Below are 21,975 nucleotides of genomic sequence, written 5' to 3'. Positions count from 1 at the left end.
CACATAGACCAATGGAACAGAATAGAAAAGCCAGAAATAAATTTTTACATCTATAGTGAAGTCATTTTGTCAAAGGTGCCAAGAATATACTCTGGAGAAAAGACAGTCTCTTCAATAAATAGTGCTGGAATAATTGGATATTTATATGCAAAAGAATGAAACTAGACCACTGCATCTCAATATATACAAAAATCAAATCAAAATGGCTTAAAGACTTGAATTAAAGAAATCAAATTATAAAACTACTAAAAGCAAACCTTGGTGAAACTCTTCAGGACATTTGAGTGGGTAAAGATTCCTTGAGCAATATCCTACAAGCATAGGCAACAAAAACAAAAGTGGAAAAATGGGATCACATCAAGTCAAAAAGCTTCTGCGCAGCAAAGGAACCAATTAACATAGCTAAGAGGCAATCCACAGAATGACAGAAATTATTAGCAAACTAATTATTTGCAAACCAGTTTATCCGAGATAATAATCAGAGTATAGATGGAGCTCAAAAAACTCAATAACAAAACATTTAAGAATCCTACTATAAATGAGCAGAAGTTTTGTGTAAACATTTCTGAAAGCATATAAATGGCATCAGGTATATGAGAAGGTGATCAGCATCAATGATCATCAGAGAAATGCAAATCAAAACTACCTTAAGGTAGTTTTGATGTCACTGAGTTAAAATGGCGTGTATATGAAAGACAGACAGTAACAAATGCTGGCAAGGAAATAAATACATCAAAGGTATATATGCAATATACCTCCCTGTATATTGCATCACTATTCACAATAGCCAAGATTTGGAATCAACCTAAGTGTCCATCAGCAAATGAATGGATAAAGAAAATGTGGTACATATACACAGTGAAGTACTATTAAACCCCCCAAAAATAAGATGTTGTCATTTGCAGCTACACGAAAGGAACTGGAGGACATGGTTCACTGAAATAAGTCAGGCACATAAAAAGAAAGTAGCATCTTCTCACTTCTTTGTAGGAGCTAAAAATTAAAACAATTGAACTCAGGGAGGTAGAGAGTAGAATGAATGATGTTTACCTGATGCTGGGAAGGGCAATGTTGAGGGAAAGCGGGGCTGGTTAATGCCTACACAAATATAGCTAGATAGAATGCGTAAGATCTAGTATTTGATAGCACAACAACAGGGTGACTATAGTCAGCGCTAGTTTATTATACATTTTAAAATAACTAAAAGTTTATATTTGGAATGTTTGTAACACATGGAAAGGATATATATTTGAGGTGAGAAAAACCCTATTTTACCCTCATATGATTATTACACATTGTACATCTATATTTAAATATTTAATGTACCTGATAAATATATATACCTAATATGTACCCACTAAAATAGTTAAAAAAAAAAAGGATTATATTCCCATTAACAAACCATCCCCACACTTCGTACTCTTCCCAGCATCTGATGATGACACTACCATTATCACATTCACAAGGAAAATGCTTCCAGCTTTTGCCTTTTCAGTATGGTGTTGGCTGTGGGTTTATCAGAGATGGCTCTTATTATTTTCCATTATGTTCCTCTGATTCCTAGATTGTTGAGGGTTTTTAACATAAAGGGATATTTAATTTTGTTAGAAGTATTTTCTTCACCTATTAAGATGGTCAAGGGGTTTTTGTTTTTAGTCTGTTTATGTGATGAGTTACATTTATTGATTTGTGTATGTTGAACCAACCTTGCATCCCAGGAATAAAGCCTACTTGACCATAGAGAATTAGCTTTTCAAAGTGTTGCTGTATTTGATCTCCAAGTATTTTGTTGATAAGTTTTGCATTTACATTCATCAAGGATATTGACATAAAGTCCTCTTTATTTGTTGTATCTGTGCCAGTTTTTTATACCAAAATGAAGCTAGCATCATAGAATGAATTTGGGGGGAATTCCTCCTGGATTTTTTAGAAAAGTTCCAGTAAGATTGTTAACAGCTCTTCTTCATATGTTGGTTAAAATTCAGCTGTACCTCCATCTGGTCCAGGGCTTCTTCTGATTGGTAGTTATTTTTTTTATTACTAATTCAATTTTGGAACTCATTGTTGGTCTGTCCTGGTATTGTTTCTTCCTGGTTCAATTTCGGGAGGTTTTATTCTTTCAAGAATTTATCTGTTTCTTCTAGGCTTTCTACTTTCTGTGCATAGAGGTGTTCATAATAGCTTATTAGGGCTCCTTGTATTTCTGTGCAGTCAGTGATAATGTCACCTTTGTCATTTCTGATTCTGCTTATTTGAATCTTCTCTCTGTTTTTCTTTACTAGTCTAGCTAGTGCTCTATTAATCTTATTTATTATTTCAGCTAACCAACTTTTGGTTCTGTTAATCTTTTGTATAGATCATTGCCTTAATTTCTTAATTTCATTTGGTTCAGTTTTGACTTTGGTTATTTTCTTCTGCTAGTTTTGGGTATGGTTTGCTCTTGTTTATCTATTTTCTCTCAGTGTGATGTTAGTTTATTAATTTTCATTCTTTCTAACATTTTGATATCGATTTTTAGCACTATAAACTGTCCCTGTACCCTCACTCCTATTGAACACATTACTGGAGCCTTAACCAGAACAACTGGGCAAGGGAAAGAAATAAAAGGCATCCAAATAGAAAGAGAGGAAATCAAACTGTCACTTTTCCCAGATGATATGATTCTGTACCTGGAAAAACCCATGGTATCTGCCCACTGATGCTGAGAACTGATAAAATACTTCAGTAAAATTTCAAATTACAAAATCAATGTACTAAAATTGTAGCTTTTCTATACACCAATAACCACCAAACTGAGTAAAATAAAGAATGCAGTCCCATTCACAAAAGCCACAAACAGAATAAAATACCTAGAAATGGAGTTAATCATGGAGGTTAGAGTTCTCCACAATGAGAATTACCAAACACTACTCAAACAATTGAGAGATGATACAAACAAATTGAAAAATATTTCATGTTCCAAGATAGGAAAAACCATTATATTTCAAATAACCAAAGCAATACACTGATTCCATGCTACGATAATACCAAAATGATTTTTTATGGAATTAGGAAAAAAATTCTTAAAAATCCCCTATATAAACCAAATAGATCTTGAATAGCCAAAATAATCCAAAATAAAAGAACAAAGCTGGAGGCATCATGTTTCTTGACTTCAAACTATACTTCAAGGCTACAGTAACCAAAACAGCATGGTAATGGTAGAAAAACATACATATAGAACAATGGAATAAGTTAGAGAACCCGGAAATAAAGTCACAAGCCTAAAACCATTTGGTCTTCAACAAAATCAACAATAACAATTAAGGAGAAAGGACTCCATATTCAATGATTGGTGCTTCAATGACTGGCTTGCCATATGCAGAAGATTGAAAATGGATTTTTTTTCCTTTGCCATATACAAAATTCAACTCAAAATGGGTTAAGGAGTTAAAACCTAAGAATTTAAAAACCATTCATGAAAACCTAGGAGATGCCATCTGTACATAGGCCAAGACAAAGACTTTGTGACAAAGACTCCAAGCAATTGCAGCAAAAATAAAAATTGACAAGTGAGACCTAATTAAACTAAAGAGCTTCTGCACAGCAAAATAAACTATAAACAGATCTACAACACGGAAAACAAATTTGCAAATTATGAATCAAACTATTATCTAATATCCAGAATCTATAAAGAATGCAAACAAATCAACAAGCCAAAAAACAACCCATTCAAAAATGGGTAAAGAAATAAACAAACATTTTTCAAAAGAAGACATACTCATGGCTAACAAGCATATGAAAAAGTGCTTAACATCACTGATCATTAGAGAAATGTGAATCCAAACCACAATTAAATACCATGACACCAGTCAAAAGGGCTATTATTAAAAGGTAATAAAATAAAATAAAAATAAATAAAAGCAGATTTTGTCTTTTCAAAGTTGCAGAGAAAAGTTCCACTGTTGGTGGGAAGGTAAGTTATTTTAGCTACTGTGGTAAAGGGTTTGAAGATTTCTTAAAGAACTTAAACAGAACTGCCATATGACTCAGCAGTACCATTATTGGGTACATACCCAAAGGAAAATAAATCATTCTACCATAAAACACATGCATTCTTATGTTCACTGCAGCACTTTTCACACTAGTGAAGACACAGAATTGACCTACATGCTCATCACAGTGGACTGGATAAAGAAAATGTGGTAACTATAACCCATGAAATACTATGAAGCCATAATAATAAAAAAAAAATCTTGTCATTTGTAGCAACGTGGATGAAGCTAGAAACTTCATCCTAAGTGAATTAACTGAATTATTATCCTAAGTGAATTAAAGCAGGAATAGAAAACCAAATTTGGCATGTTCTTAAATGGCAGCTAAACCCATGGATATAAACATGGGGACAATAGACACCAGGGCTTACTTGAGGCTGGAGGGTGAGAAGAGGGTGAGGATTGAAAAACTACCTATCATTTACTGCGCTCACTTCCTGAGTAACAAAATAATTTGTACTCCAAATCCCAGTGGCATACAATTGGCCCATTAACAAACCTGCATATCTATTCCCTGAACCTAAAATAAAATTTGAAAAAAATTATATACATATATATACATATTTAGTTGTAAAATTGTATACATACATACACACACACACATATATAGTTAATATATTCTTTTTATTTTATGGCTCTTGATAGTTTTGTTTTTCTACTAACCATCTGAGGTTCAATATTTTTCCCTACATTCTGATGAGATTTATTCCTTCTAATAGTTTCTTCATTCTCACAGCACATTACATATATAAAACCATAATTTCCTAATTCAAATACCATTTAGTTTTGATTTATAATCTCTATGACCGAAAACCCACTACTGAACTTAAGAAACTTGTTTTATTTTATTTTAGTTTATTCTGTTTATTTCTTTGTTTGTTTTGAGACAGAGTCTATTTCTGTCATCCAGGCTAGAGTGCAGTGGCGTGATCACTGCTCACTGTAACCTCAACCTCTCAGGCTCGAATGATCCTCCCTCCTCAGCCTCTGCAGTAGCTGGGACCACAGGTGTGTGCCACCATGCCTGGCATTTTTTGTTATTTTTTGTAGAGACGGGGTTTGCCATGTTGCCCAGGCTGGTCTCAAACTCCTAGGCTCAGGTGATGTTTCTGCCTTCGCCTCTGAAAATGCTGGGGTTACAGGCATGAGCCACCAAACCTGGCCAATTTGTTTTAATAAAGCAAGTTAATAGGTATATATTTTCCCTTTGAGTGTTGATAATCAAATTAAAGTCATACAATATTAAAATTTTTGCCTACCTGCTCAAAACTTAACTTTGTACTCAGCTACCTGCCTAGAGAGATACTATGGATACAGTCAGATTTTTACTATTATTATTAATTGTTATTATTATCATTCTTATTTCCAACTAGTCTTTGCTTTTTTTTTGCTTTTCAACTGCAAAGGTTAAAAAGTTTATACAGAAACACTAGATTCATATTAAGCAGTAGAGAAATAAAGAGGTGAGCATTAAATTCTGTTGCTATATTCATGATAATAAAATGTATTACCCTGCCATGGATTCTTAACATTCAATTTGTAACCCCATAAGAACTATATGTGTATATGTATTAATCTGTTTTCTTTCCATGGAGATCTCAAAGGTAGATATTTCCTTTTCTCTATTTGAACAGGTATATGTAAGCCCAATTATTTTTTCTACTGGTAGAGAAAAGTGGAAAGTTTTATAATAAACACACCATTGTTATTGTATTAGAAGTATTGGATAATAATTACAACTGTGAGATTTGAAAGAGACAGCTTCTAACCTCTAGAAATTACTAGCTATGTGGCTATGGAGAAGTTACTTAATTTCTCTAATTCTGTTTTCTCATATGAGAATTAAAGCAGTACCTACCTCATTTGGTTGGTGCAACAATAAATTATTTAACAAATGTAAAACATTTAGTATAGTGCTTGAATTACACTAAGCCAACCGATTTTAGTGTATATAAGGCAATATTCCTATGTATTAGCTAATTAACAGTCAATAGCTTCATTGGAAAACTATCTGATTAATGGAAAGGCAAACTGCACATAATTAAGATATGCAGGGGTATATAGACCCCATCACTACAAAGAATTAAAATTTGGAAGGAGAGTATTCACATATACATTTAATGTAAAATAAATATTATTATCATTCTTATATTTTTACATTCCTACATATAGAGTAAAAACGTAGTAAAGGGAATACAGGCAGAAATGAATCTGCATTTAACATTTGATTTTTACTTGATATGTATATAGTTGTAATTAAATTTAATAAATGTCATTTAAAAGTATAATTTATTTAAAGTTGGTATTTAGAGTTATTTATATTCCTGAATTATTTAAATTCTACTGATTAGAGAAATAAAGTTGTGTATTTGAAATATACCAAGAATATATGAGTACCATCTAGTGGTAAAACAGGAGGTAAGCAACAAGCTATGGGAGAAAGTTATTTAAAGTAGGTCAGAACACATGGCCACAATAAGCTTATAAAATAGAAGAGGTTATGGCCACAGTCAATAAATATAAAAGAGCTCACGTCTTCATTATTCTGAGTATAGGTTTTTAAACACTAAAATACTTGACTAGCTACAAACAGGGGACCAAGGTACTTCTGCCAAAATATGCTTCTGGTCATGTTTCTGTATAAAGAAGACACAATAATGAACCCACAAGCGAATTCTAGAATCCTAAATGTTGGAGTTTTTGGAATGTAACCTTTATATTGACAGAAATAATAGGAATGCTACACAACTGTGGAAAAAGTATTGGGTATGGGAAATACCGTATAACGTATAGAAGTAAGGACTTTGAAACTGTATTGTCACAGATTTTCCCTGAGGCATAACAGCAATCATTAAAGAAATAATAATTTATTTTGAAAGACACTGCTTTAATTATCCTAGAAATAATTGTGAGACAAATTGAACCTTGACCACGGCTACATACTTAGTAAGAGATGGAAGCAAGAATTCAAATTCATGACCATTTGGAAACAGAATTCAAACTCAACAAAAGAAAAGATGATATCTCAAAATATTTGTTAAAAAAGTATATTTAGGATGAATGGTGTAATAGTGCCTAAGGAAATAAAACAGTAAATATCCCGATAAAAGAAGTTTATGACATCCCAAGTTGTATCAAATGAGTTAAAATTAGCAGTACATGAAAACTGTGTCTTCCGTTTAAGTATTATGAGCAAAAAACACCAAGCAAAATAATCCACACATAATCAAAAGACCAAAAAAGACAAAAGTGCATTTTTAGCTACAGGACTAAAGATTTTGCTAAAATTTATATATAAAAATTGTTATTGATACCAAAATGAACTGACCAAATTAATTATGCAGGCATATGTGTATATATTGCATGTGGACATCTTTTCAAAGAATAAATACCATAATTCACAAGAATCTGTGTCTGTCAATTTAATTCACGAGAATTCAATCTCTACTTTTACTGATAAAGGTTCACTAGATTTTCATCACAGAATTTGAGCAATGTAATGGCAGAAAAAAATATAATAATAATTACACTGGAGTACTTGAAGTAGTTGCAAGGACTTTGAGGCCGACTATAAAGTTAGAGGCCAAACAGCCTTCCCTTGCCTTCTTTTCGGACACCGACAGTAAGTTCAGGGAGTTCCCAAATCACTCTCAGATTCAACAATTTGTTAAGATGACTCAGAATTTACTGAAAGCTATTTCATTCATAGTTACAGCTTATAAAAGAATAGAAGGATATAGATTAAAATCAGCCAAAGAAATAGAGGCAAAGGCAGAGTTCATACGGGTTCCAAACATAGGGCTCTGTTGTTCTTTCTCTGTGGTGCAGGGGTCTTGGAAGGGGGTTTTCTGATAAGTATTAATATATCCTGCTTTCAAGTACTTCTTAAATTCCCACAGTGATTCCCATAGGGCAATGTCCCATATGGACATGTCTTTAATGAGGCCTTGTGCATGACCATACGACCAGTCCATCACTTACCAGCCTTGTGTCAGTAAAAACCAAAACGTAAGGGCAAACCATATGTAACACAGCCCACAGAGCTGATTTGCCTTTATCTTCTTAAATCAAAGTACCTGTTTCCAAATAGCATACTGCCTATTCACCTCGGAACTGCCACCATACACCAAACAACGTTTTGTTGGTCAGCAAAGAGCTGTGAGTTAATTTCTGTCTAAGTGACCAAGTGCTCACTGTGTCTGACAGCTCCTCAGGGCGGTTCAGAATCATGCCTAAGGGAACAGAGCTTGCCTCTTCTGGAGCACCTTCTTGTATTCTCCTGGTAGCATGTTCCGGTGTACACCATTTCCACTTACTTAAGGATCACTTATGGATACTGTTTTCCTTATTAGACTGTTTCTTTGATATCACCCAAGACATTATGGGAGTAATAGGTTTCATGGTTACATTATGTCCTTTAGACATAGAGGCAGTTTTAATTAATGTTCAATAGCAAACTAATAATTCCCTCCCAAATAGAAATATTCTGGTCCAAAATCTCAGAGTTGTTTCTGGGTGGCACTCACAGACTTTTGCGGTAATCTCTAGTATGTCTTCTACACAGAGTTACTATACAGCAAAGTAACGACCTGGGAGGGCTTGTTCAACCTTATGGTTCCCATTTGCTATAGCCAATTGATATTTGGGAAAAGGTTGGTTTACACGCATTTTGCTTTATAATACTAGGCAGGGGACACATTCACCAATCAGACCAAATATCCATTCCCATAATACATTTAGGGAAGGAAAACAAAACCACTTTACACTAAGTTTGTTCAAACATATCCATTTGTATCTATTTATTACTGTATCCTTCATCAAAATGTTGTAACCACAGGACATGGAATTTCCATTTCAAGAAGTCTGAGATTTGTTTCTACCCTCTACCTGTCTTAACATGTCACCCAGTCATATGCAGTTAGCCTTGGATTTCCAGTGAAGGACCCATAACTACTTGTCTGCTCTTATCTTGACTAGATTGCAGACTTACTGTACCAGCCAACTGAAGGTTAGGTTTCCATCTTTGCCTATAACTTTAAATTTCTTTAAAGTAGAGCAAATATGCAGATTTGTTTAGATTTCTTCAACCTTGTGAAATCAGCAGGGGCTATTTGTCCATCCAACTTCAGAGAGTGTTATATTAAGATATCTGTTTTGACTTCATCAATTTCTACTGTATTTACTCCTCTTTTTAGTAACTCTAAAAATGAAGATGTCCAGGCTGAGGGATGAAACCCTTTGTTCTCTCATCTTGCCTTCTCCATTCTTTTGCAAATTTGCTCAATCTTATTCACTGTCTTCTTAGCATAAATTTTCTCTTTGGTAGTGGCTCTAAGGCTAGAGGTCAAAGCTCTGACCTGCCAAGATCCAAGGTTGGCCCATCATCAGGATCCACACCAATATTCTCTTACTTTTATTTTAGTTATTATAGATAACATTTAACAGATATTTCAAATTCTGCTTTTTTTCTTTGTGAGCCAACTCCTCAGAAGTTGGACCCATCATTTCTAAATTTCATTGGTAACTTTTGCTCCAGTAACTGATTGCAGCCTAGCTACAGTTCTACAAAATGGGATACCTCAAAGCCACGCAGGAATAAGACATTTGTCATTCCTTCCCTCTCATCCTTCTTTCCAAACCACATATTTCAATAAGTTAGGATTATTTTTAGCACATCCCATTTCTCATAGCAAATGCTCAGAGTTAACCAAACTGTAAAGTTTGAGGGCAAAATCCTCCACAGAAGTGATTTCACTTCTAATGCCATCTGAAAATTTGGAGGGTTTCCAAAAAGACCCTTAAGCTTTAATACTTTGCTAGAACTAGTCACATAACTCACTGAAAGTAATTATTCTCAAAGCTCTGATACAGTTTAAAATTAGACTAAAGAAGATATAGAAATGTTCCAAATGAAATTCTTTTTTTTTTTTTTTTTTTTTTGAGACGGAGTCTAGCTTTGTTGCTCAGGCTGCAGCGCAGTGGCCGGATCTCAGCTCACTGCAAGCTCCGCCTCCCGGGTTCAAGCCATTCTCCTGCCTCAGCCTCCCGAGTAGCTGGGACTATAGGCGCCCGCCACCTCGCCAGGGCAGTTTTCTGTATTTTTTAGTAGACACGGGGTTTCACTGGGTTAGCCAGAATGGTCTTGATCTCCTGACCTCGTGATCTGCCTGTCTTGGCCTCCCAAAGTGCCCAAATGAAATTCTTTTGTTGTCCTGTCTTTGGAGAGGCAGAGCACATTGCTTTTGAGATATCAATGTGCAACAATGAACACGAATACTGCCAAATGATGAGAATCACTCAATCCTTCCTTTGGAGTTTTACTGGGGATCCCTTGGGTAGACATAATTGATTTATTACTTTTCCATGTGCTTTAGCTCAGCCTCTGAGTTGACTCATGTGCCCCCAACCTAAGCCTTGTTGTTGGTCTTTCTGGCATGATTAGCCACAACTCTAAAGACATAGAGGTTTGGCCATCCCCACCTGAAACAAAGGCACTCTTACTAGGTAAGAACTTTATTACCTACAAGAAACTGAGACCAAATGCCAGATATCTCTTTTGGAATGACATTGACATACACAATTGATCATGACAAGGTATTAGACTGAGAGGTTGGTAGGGTTTCATGTGGAGCCCTACCATATGAACCTTTGTCTTATACTAACAAGTACCTGGGAAAATAAGTTTAGTTTATAATGTGGGACTTTATTCAAAAATAGTGAGACAGCTTTATACCTTTACCATATGTTAAGTGTGAAGAAACTTGAATGTGTATGTTTGTGTACATTCAGTCAGCCTGTCATATACATGGGTTTTGCACCCACTGATTCAAACAACCATAGATCAAAAGTAGTAAAGAAATAAAAAAATAGAAAATAATACAAATACAAATATAGTATAACTATTTACATTAAATTTATAATATATTAGGTAATATAAGTAATCTAGAGGTCATTTAAAACATTTAGAAAAGTATGGGTATGTTATGTGAAAACTCCATGATATTTTATATATGAAGCTTGAGCATTTATGGAATTTTGTATTTCTGCAGGTTCCTGAAACCCATACTCCACTAATACCAAGGAACTATACATACATATATATACACACACACATATATATACATACATACACACATATATATGTATGTTTATTTTTTTCCTCTAGCTACTGTGTACACAATTGATTTTTTAAAGGTGAAAGCGGAAGCTGGACAGCCAGTTGGAAATCCATTGCAGAAATTCAAGTTAAAATAGATGACCAGAAATGGTGGATAATATATATGACTATAATAATCTGAAAAGTGGTATTGGTGATGAGCTCTATATGGAAAGATATTAAACAGACTATGTTATTATTTTGTATACACAGAAGGATAAATACTGAACAGTTGGAATGCCTTGAAAGTGTAATTATTCCAGTAATTTCATTGGAGTTATAGATGAATAAAATAGGTAATAATTTTTTTTAGTCTAAAAATGTAGATACATAATTAGTCTAAGTAGATACATAATTTTCAAGGGAGGACCATATATGATAGTCAGGAAATATAAGCCCATCTGCACACACAATAAAAGTGGCAAGAAGGTATATGTTTTTGCCCGCATCCTTGGGAATATTTTATTAGTGTGGGGCAAGAATGGCAATGGAACAGGGCACACTTGGAAAGCTTGCTTCCTCTATGTCTTAGTGTGTTTTGTGTTGCTATGGCAGAATATGATAGATTGAGTAATTTATAAAGAAAAAAAAAACATTTTTTGGCTCATGGGTCTAAAGGCTGGGAAGTCCTAGAATATAAAACAAGCATCTGGTGAGAACCTTCTTGTTGAATCTAAGTCATCCCATGGAATAAGGTGGATGGGCAAGAAACTGTGAGAACAAGAGAGTAAGAGGGGGCTGAAGTTAATTTTGTAACAATCCACTCCTGTAATAACTAACTCACTTTCACAATGACAACATTAATGCATTCATGAGAGCAGAGCCCACATGACCTCTAATTAAGTCATGCCCCTCAATCCTGTTGCATTGGGGATTAAGTTTCCAACACAGGAACTTTGAGGGACTCATTTAAAGCTTGGCAGTGCTCCAAGGCCTTAAGTGGTTAAACTAGGGCTCTGAGCATTATAAAGCTATCAATATTGGTAGCACATGTGAGGTGCTGAAACATGGAGTACATTTTAAAGTCAGAGTTAGCAATTAAGGCAGAAAGTTAGTGTGTATATAAAAAAACTGTGAAGTTTGTTGAAACTGAAGAGATGGTTTTTCAGATGGGGTGGTGGGTATATGCAGGCACCTGGAGAAAGACAGATATTCTAAAGTCAGTGGTAGAAAAATGCTCTGGTTAGAAATACAAAAATCTTCATTTCTTTTTAGGATTATCCACTAACCTTTTGTGATAGGCTGAAAAATGCCTTCCCCTTGCCAAAGACAGACATGTCCCTTCCCTTATCCCTGAAAACTGTATTTTGCCTCATATGGCAAAGGACATCTGCAGGTGTAATTAAGGAACACAAAATGGAAAGATTACTCTGGATAATTCAGGTGGGCCATGATAGTATTGAAGTTTACATAAGCCCTATGATTGTAGAACACAGTGAGAGCTTAAAAAAAATCTCTCTACACTTCTATTTTCTGGAAAAATGGATACTGCAAAAAATCCCTCTTCTCTATGTGACTTAGATAAAACTCACATATCACACCCCCTTGTTTACATATAACAACATCAGACACACACTTTCTTAATTGTCCTTATTTACCCCATAAATGATTAGTTGAACTGTTTTGCCCACACTGATCAATCAGAACAAAATCATTCTTAGCCAGACCTTAGTTAAAATTCTCTCTTTCCCCAGGACCCTGAACTTCGATCACACTCAGCAAACACAACCCTCCTTAAGGGGCTGTCTTAGGAAACACCCTGGCCTCGGGGTTAAACATTCTCTGATCTACTACCTAAGCACACTACTCTTTTATTCCACTTCCTCACACCCTCTTTGTTTACTTCTCCCATCAAAAAAAAAAAAAATCTTACTTTGCCTGACTCCTGAGACACTTGTATGTTTTATCCTTAGTGTATTTCTCCCTATTGCAGTAATATTTTCAAATAGCATACTGGTTTCCTTTTACCTGACTCCAAACTTGCTTATAGTTGTACAGCCCAATGTAACGACAAGATTGCTTACAGCAGGGAAACAGTGAAGTTGGACTGAGAAAGAAGATGTGATGACAGAAGCAGTGGCTGGAGTGAGGCCAACACAAGGCGCCATGACCATGAAATGCAGGCAACTTCTGGAGTCTGGAAAAGGCCAGGGAATGGGTTCTCCCCTAGAGCCTCTAGAAGGAAGCAGGCCAGTAGATGCCTTGACTTTAGCCCTGAGAAACTGATTTTTCTATTTCTGACTTACAGAATCTCTAAGATAATAAATATATGTTGTTTGAAGCCACTAAATTTGTGGTAATTCATTACAGCAACAACGGGAAATTAATTCACTCCTCCTGTAAGTTTGGCCAAAATATTTTGAAATTTCTGTGTGTAAAATGACTGCATTTGGATGGGTTAATTTCTACGGATATTTTTAAGTCTAATCTTCTGTGATAGTATTGTGATCAAGACTAAGCAGCACCATTTTGCAAGTTTTAATGTAGACATTAGAAATCATGGATCAAGGTCTGGCAGGGTGACTCACACCTATAATCTCAGCACTTTGGGAGGCTGAGGTGAGTGGATCATTTGAGGGCATGTGTTCCAGACCAGTGTGAGTGGTTAACATGGAAAAACCCCATCTCTACTAAAAATATGAAAATTAGCCAGACATGGTGGTGTGCACCTGTAGTTCCAGCTACTTGGCAGGCTGAGGCATTAGAATTGCTTGAGCCCAGGAGATGGAAGTTGCAATGAGCTGAGATCAGGTTACTGCACTCTAGGCTGGGTGACAAGGGAGACTCTCTCAAAAGAGAGTCTGTAGATATAGATAGATATTCTCTCTCTCTCTCTCTCTCTCTATCTATCTATCTATATCTATCTGTCTATCTATCTATCTATCTATCTATATCAAGTACATCAATAGGAAGATGGTTTGGTCTAAGTAGAAAAGGTGGTATAAATATGCTAAGAAGAATGAGGGCATTTCAAATTTTTGGTGTCATGTACTTATGATTAAATCAGAAAAAGACTAGGCAGCTATGATAGAATAGAAACATGGGATTATAAGGATTCAGAAACAAAACCCAATTACCAAGTAAATTAAAAACTTACATAACCAGAGGAAGAGCTCAGTCACCAAGATAGTGGTTGAGAGGTAATGCTAGCAGCAGCAAATCCAATAGGTCTTCAACAAACTTGATTCTGTCCCTTCCAACCCTTGACTTGGGGTGTTTTTTTTTTTTTTTTTAGACGGAGTCTCGCTCTGTCGCCCAAGCTGGAGTGCAGTGGCCGGATCTCAGCTCCCTGCAAGCTCCGCCTCCTGGATTTACACCATTCTCCTGCCTCAGCCTCCCGAGTAGCTGGGACTACAGGCGCCCGCCACCTCGCCCGGCTAGTTTTTTTGTATTTTTTAGTAGAGACGGGGTTTCACCGGGTTAGCCAGGATGGTCTCTATCTCCTGACCTCGTGATCCGCCCGTCTCGGCCTCCCAAAGTGCTGGGATTACAGGCTTGAGCCACCGCGCCAGGCCCGACTTGGGGTTTTTATACTTTGGCTTGCTTCCGGGCTTTGCATCTCTCCTGTCTTAATTCTTCCTTTGGGGTGGGCTGTCTGCACGCTCAGTGACCTGGCAGCACTTGGGAGGGGCGCATGTGCAGTGCATTTACTGAAGTTGTGCACATGCTCATTTGAGGCATTTTTCCTTGACCAGTCAAGCATTCCTAAACTAAGGTCGTAGACCAATTAAACTCTGCCAATTTGCCTCTAGTGCTCGTGCTTAAGCCCATTCACCCAACTCCTGAGATCTTATCTGGAAGCTGCTGATCATGTTTCAAGTGTTTTCGACCTACCAGAAGAGTGCTTTTCCCTGGGCTTTTCCCTGGCTGGCTGCAACCCATTATTATTCTAGAGATAGTTTAACAACTATCTGACCATCACTGATGGTCACCTGACATTCCTGGTTGGTGGGAGCATGGCAGGAGGGCCTCTTCTGCCCTGCTCATGTCTGCCTAACTACTTACTTTAACAGTAAAAATGGGAGCAACTGCCAGGATGACTTCATGGAGACGCCATTCTCCATTCCTCTCAGGTTCAGAATTAGGTAGACCACAGAGTTATCAGTGGGCTGTTTATGAGGTCCAGCCCAAGCCTGGAAATGTGAGCCTCAGAGGTGGAACTCATGTAGTTCAGGAAGCAAAGTAATTTTAGAACCATGTCAGGAAAATTCAGAGCTGTGGCAATGTGTCAGTGTCACAAAAGCATAACCTTTTGTGTGAACTTCTGATAAAGCAGCAGTAATTACCACAAATTACCATTAACATATTTCAAAAAAGTAAGCCAATTAGTGATATTTTTAAGCTTCTCACAAGTCCTAGGACTTGAAAAATTATATATTCTTATGAATAAGATGCCTCTTAAAATACCAGTATTTTTATACAAATTTATGTGTGAGCATGTGTGTGTGTATGTGTGTGTGTGTGTGTGTGTGTGTATTATAAAGGGACATGAGCTTCTTATGAAGTGATAAGGTTATGTTAGTTGCCTCAGGCCATCACAACAAAATACAAGATACTGGATGCATTAAACAACAGAAGTGTGCTTTCTCTCTGTTCTGGAGATTAGAAGTCTCAGATAAGGGTGCCAGCCCAGTTGGATTGTGGTGAAGAGTCTCTTCCTGGCTACAGACTGTTCACCATATCCTCACCATTGGAAAGAGAACTCTAGAATCTCTTTCTCTTATGAAAAGGGAATCAGTTCTATCTTATCAGGGATCCATTCTTAAGACTTAATTTAACCTTAATCACTTCCTTATAGGCTCTATCTCCAATACACTCACACGAGGGGTTAAGGATTCAATAAGTGAATTGTGAGAGAACAGGATTCCATCCACGCCAAATATAGTGTGAACATATCATGCATATTTAATTTAGGATTTCATAGCATTGCATTAAATAAATCCTGTTTATTTTGGTAAAAACAAGGTAAAAATATGTAATATAAACAAAATTACCTATATTCTTACTCCCCAGGAGCAGATAATGTGGTAACATCTTTCATTACTGTTATATTTCTATTGATGCTAACTTTATAGGTTAAAAAAATTTAAAAATTAACGTTAGAGAACATATTATTTCTCTATCATAATAAGCTTTACCAAAATAATGTTTTAACAAATTTAAAATATATTAAAGAATATGTGGGCAAAAAAATGGGTGGGTATAAATATACATGCCTTTTTCATCTTTCAGGAATCCCTCTGATCACTTGTTTCTTCACAAGAAGAGGACATAATAATCCAATACATCAGGTTCTCTCCACTACCTACTCTGATATTCTGTCTTTATATCAGAGCCTTTTAGTACAACCAGGATCGCTGGTTTCCACAAATGGGTTCCAGGTACACCAAGACACAGATGCCCTCAGTGAGTGTGTGATCTCTTGAGTGGGTTGCGGGCACTGAGGGCTTCGTGTGCTGCAACCTGAAAACATCTGGGAATCGTTGCTTAAGTCTTATGTTATAAAAATACGGTGGTGAACATATCTGTGAGCAAACCTTCAGTGTTTCATATATTTTATTAAAATAAATTCCCAGAAATAAATGACTGGATAAGGAGATAAAGGCTTCCAAGCAAATGTTATGTATTACAAGACAGCTTTTTATAAAAGTTGCATCAATTTACACCTACTATAATAGAGTGAATTGTATTCCCACAAATTCGTGTGTTGAAGCTAAAACCCAGGAATTTGGGGACAATACAATTCCCAAATTTCTGTATTTGGTGATAGGCCCTTTATGTAGGTAATCAGGGTTACATGAGGTCATAAGAGTGGGGTTCTAATTAAATAGAACTGATGTTTATATAAGAGGGACAAACACTCACGTTCTTTCTCTCCCTCTCTTCCATGCAGAGAGGAAAGACTCGTGAAAGCGTAGTGGAAAGGTTGCTGACTGCCCACCAGGAAGACAGTCTACATCAGTAACTATATCTTCTAGCATCTTGATCTTCGATTTTCAGTCTCCAGAACTAGGAGAAAATAAATGTCTGTTGTTTAAGCCACCCGATCTGTGTTATTAGGGCAGCTCATGCAGACTAACACAACGACCAACAAAGTATGGTCTCCATTATCCCACATAGCTACCTAATCTTGATCCAAATATTGAGAAAAAGAGATACACACACACACATACACACACACACACAAATACAGAGAGAGAGAGTGATCAAAGGAGACGGAGAAGGAGAAACAAAGTTAAATAAACTTAACTATAATATCTTTGATACTATATAAATTCATAAAAGATATTTCATAAAAAATGACTTTAAATCAACTCATTTTAATTATCAATTAGCATTAATTTCACCTGCATGTTATTTAAACTTAGAGAGACTGGAACACTCTGACCTGTTTAATGCATATTGCAATTACCAAAGAAGGTAGTATTTGAAAGACAAACATACCTTTATAGATTTATTCTGGAGTTAATTATTAAGCGTGTAAAGAGGAAATTTTGAAGAAACAACTTTTGTCAATAAAGAGGTTTGTTAACATATTTTAGGAAAAGTGAATTGGTTTTGAGGCAGACAAAAAGCATTCTCAAAAGCTACCAGTAGATGGTGGAACAGGAGTAACCAAAATTGAGAAAACATCCATGTGTATTTTATATTCTCAATAATTACCTTTTGCTTTCTTTGTTCTGATGAGGGTTTTGTTTTTTCTATTTTGATAAAATGTGACTTTAGGCCAGTCCAAGTGCAGTGGTGTTTACAACTAATTGATCATAATCTGTTACAGAGTTATTTGTTCCTTCTCCACTTCCACTGCTTCACTTGACAAATCTATATATATATGTGTGGTGTGTGTGTTATTTTGGTATTAGTTTATGCATGTATAAAGTACACTTTAAAGTTCTATGTAGTGCTTTTAAGTTGTAATTTTTTTAAACAGAAAAGCATAAAAGATATTACACTTTTTTTCCCCCCTTTTTATCATCTAGTCACACATTTCAGGCAAAGTTTGCTTGTCTGTATGTCTTAATACTTCATATATTATATTTCTATAGTATATATATGTCTTTTTGTTTTAAATAGAGAACACCCACTTTTATAAATCTAAGTTATAAAAATGACATAGAAACATAAAAGAGAATGATTAAATTATAATTTAATCCATATTGGTCTATGTTAAAATACTTTTTATGATATAAACGTCTTTCTATGGTCGGATTAATCAATATGCTTGCTTTCCCTGTAGTATTAATAGTATATGTTCAAGTATTTATATTGAATATGTACACAAAGTAATCAATTGTGAGGTTCAACAATTATTTCCAGTTCTCACCTAGCAGTCTTATATAGGATCACCAGTCCCTATTCTTTTCTGATGTAAAGTGCAGCCCACAACCTATTTTTGACATATTGTTTTTCATTGAGTAGTTTTCTGAACCTGTATGAAATTCATCTGTTTTTTTTTCCTGCAAAAATTTAACATTATTGATTAAATCCATTAATATTTGTTAAGAAAATAAGACAGTACCTGGTACCTATAAAGTGCCAGATAAAATGTTATTAATGCTCATTAGTAACCCATGGAGTTGGATATCTATAAATATCTGATCTCTACCACCTCAATTCAGTGAGATTTTCATCTCTGGAATAGTGTCTGGGAAATGTCTCTGATTGGAAACCTGGGAAAACATAGGGCTCATGTGACTTACTTTTATTTGACAAATAAAAATAAATCCAGACTTAATAAGAGATAACGAGATTTTTTTTTACTGGAAGAATTGGGGTATTGCCAGAACTAAATTACAAAAAAAGTGTCCTTTGAAGAAAGTCCTTGAAAGATAGGTTTGAGACTTTCAAATCTTTCAGATCTTGAAAGATACCAGGGTAGCTTAGGGAGGGGTATGTTGGGGGACTATTTTCTTTTCAACAATTATGCTTTGCAGTACATTCTGTGTCTGTAAACTTCACAGCCCAGAGGGAGTCGGGAAAGTCAGTTAGTATGTTTGAATGTGATGATGGTAAGAGTTTTGGGAGCTGGGAGAGGGGTAAGCAATTTGGATTGATCTATCGAAGTTGTTAGAGTATAACAGTGATTGGGGAAGAGTCCAGGACTTCAAGGGTTAGTCCTTTGGGGAGAACATGAAATATTTACATGCCAATAAGAAAGTTAATATCTGTCTAATAGACTAGTGGACAATAAACGCTTACATTGGACATTTTGGGGTGAAAGAGATACAGAAAGTGGTTGAGAAAGGGTAAAGTTATGTGGCAAGTTTTCCCATCCCACCAGTGAGATCGTTGATATATTCTCAAGGATTATGGTGGGATCATATAAGGTCTTAAAGTAGCACAAATGGCTTTAGTGTCTGTCAAAAATGTGGAGGGGTGTCCATTGACTGAGACTATTATTTTATCCAGTTAGTTTAAGGGTTTTTGAGGGGCACATAGGACCATATCCTTCAAAGATATCACTGAGACTTTTGAGTTTGATAAATTATCTTCCTTTTTGCATAGGCATTAGCCCAATGTTTCTTTCCCTTAGAATATCTAAGGTTGACCCAGTATGTGGGACATAGTAGGGAAGTTAAGGTAATGTGAAGACCTTGGAATGGATTTGAAGGACCTGAGAGAAAAAGAGAGAGAAAAGAGAATAGCTGGGAGTGCCTTTGAGGTTGGAGTAAGTGAGAAATAAAAGAGTAGTAAATACACATAAGTCTACTTAAGTAATACACAAGTAAGGATAAGCAGGAGAAATAAATTCAAAAGAGCTATTGTACAGGAGAGTATACTGGACTTTTTGAAAAATGCAAAAAAGTAGATCTCACCACAAAAATAATTGTGTTAGGTAATAAATTTGTTAATTAGCTAGAGTTAACCATGTTACTATATATATATTTATCTCAGAACATATATATATATATATCAGAGCATATATATTTTTATGATAAATACATATGTTATTTGTGAAATCAGAAAATAACAAAATAAATATTTGAGGGAGACAGAATATTATTGAGAGATTAAATAGGCTCAAATTAAGTAGATCAAGATTGCTGAATGTCCCAATTAAACTTACACTGAGAAAGTTGCTTTTTGGTTTACACATTCCATCACAAATAAGCAGACTGTTGATTAATAATCAGACAATTGATTCTAGGGGAGGGCACAAGAACCTCAAAAAGGCCATTTCAGTTCTACATTATTCTTAGAAATATGTGTCATTGGAGATATTTAACAGAGGTAGTGCATTACAGAGTATATAACCAGTGGGAGAAGAGAATAAAGGGTACCCATACAGTGAGCTATGCACAGGACTTGATTATTAAACAGAGATAAGACTTTAAAGAACTAGAAAAGATTCCCTCTCAACCCAAGATTTCCTTGCACAATCCTATGTCCGATAAGCCAGAGAAACATTTCCATGAAATTCCAGCCTGGAAATTTGAAGAAAACCAGAAGAGGCTGCACAGAAAGGCCAAACAGAAGTCTCTTTGCCTAAAGGAGTTAAAGTAAAATCCTTCCTGTGTTTCAAGAGACAAAACATCTGTAGACTGGATTGAGTGTTGAACTCACCAAAAATTCACTTTACCAATTAAGATAAAAGGAGTTCAAAGGATTTGCAAGTTTCCATTACCTGGTCAGAATGAGAAGGTTTCATAGTTGAGACCCAGTGTTGATCCTAATTGCAGCAACAGGAAATTGTCAACTAAAAACTTATTTGGAGTTAATATAAAAATTATTTAAAATATTTTGCAATAAAATATCTATAAACAAAAGATTTGCAAAATTCTTAAGGAACAAGCAGGAAAAAAAGGCGTTTCTTTTATAGGGAGAATAGAACAAGGGTAGCAGGAATCAAGATTAGGGATTAGGATCTAGAAGGTTTCCCTGAGGTCGGTTAATTATTGTTGAGGCAGCTCTGCATTCCTGTTCCGCCCAGCGCCGAGGACAGTAACAGGGTCAGGGTCTTTTGGGTTGTTTTGTATAGAATGTAAGTTAATGTGAGGTAAATATAATGTGTGATGGTTAATTAGTGCATCACAGACTTATTAAATCAGGCTTTTTTCAGAGACACTGAACCAATGGCCTGTGTGTGTCTGTGTGTGTGTGTGTGTCTGTGTCTGTGTGTGTAGATTTATTTTAAAGAGTTTTGTGATTATGGAGGCTGCAAAGTTCAAAATCTGCAGAGAGGGCTGGCAGGCTGGAGACCCAGAAAACTTCATGTTGCAGTTCATGTTCCAAGATCATCTGTTGGCAGAGTTATGTTCAGGTCTTGTATTGTGGGATGAGGCTGACTTACAGTTTAAAAGGTGATCTTATTTGTTCAAAATCCACTACTTCAAATTTCAATTTCAGCCCAAAACGTCCTCAAATAAACCTCTAGAAAGTATTTGACCACATATCTGGGCACTGTGGTCCTGCTGAGTTGACACACAAAATTAAACAGTACAATGAATATGAAGACTTTTGCCTTTCTTCCCTAATGCAGTGCAACTCAAATAGTAATATGCATAGGATCATGTGGGATATTTTGTATATAGCTGCGATCCCAGAAACCTGCAGTTAGTATTGCAATTCATAAACCTCTCATAATGGAGATGAATTAATGACTTTAGCAGTCTCAAGTGGGTAGGAGATTCAGATACAGGTGGTCATACACCTTTCTTTGAGAAGCACTATTAGTGATTTTCTTCTGACATTTAGTGTTTAATTAATGTTATATGAAACTGTGGAAATTTCAAGCACCTGCAATTGTTTATCATGGTCATGTTTAATGATCTGAAAATAACATGT

Source organism: Macaca fascicularis, chromosome 6 (genome assembly GCF_037993035.2).
Source record: "Macaca fascicularis isolate 582-1 chromosome 6, T2T-MFA8v1.1".
NCBI lineage: Eukaryota > Metazoa > Chordata > Mammalia > Primates > Cercopithecidae > Macaca > Macaca fascicularis.
The sequence above is the reverse complement of the archived record's forward strand: the minus strand, read 5'-3'. Positions refer to the sequence as shown.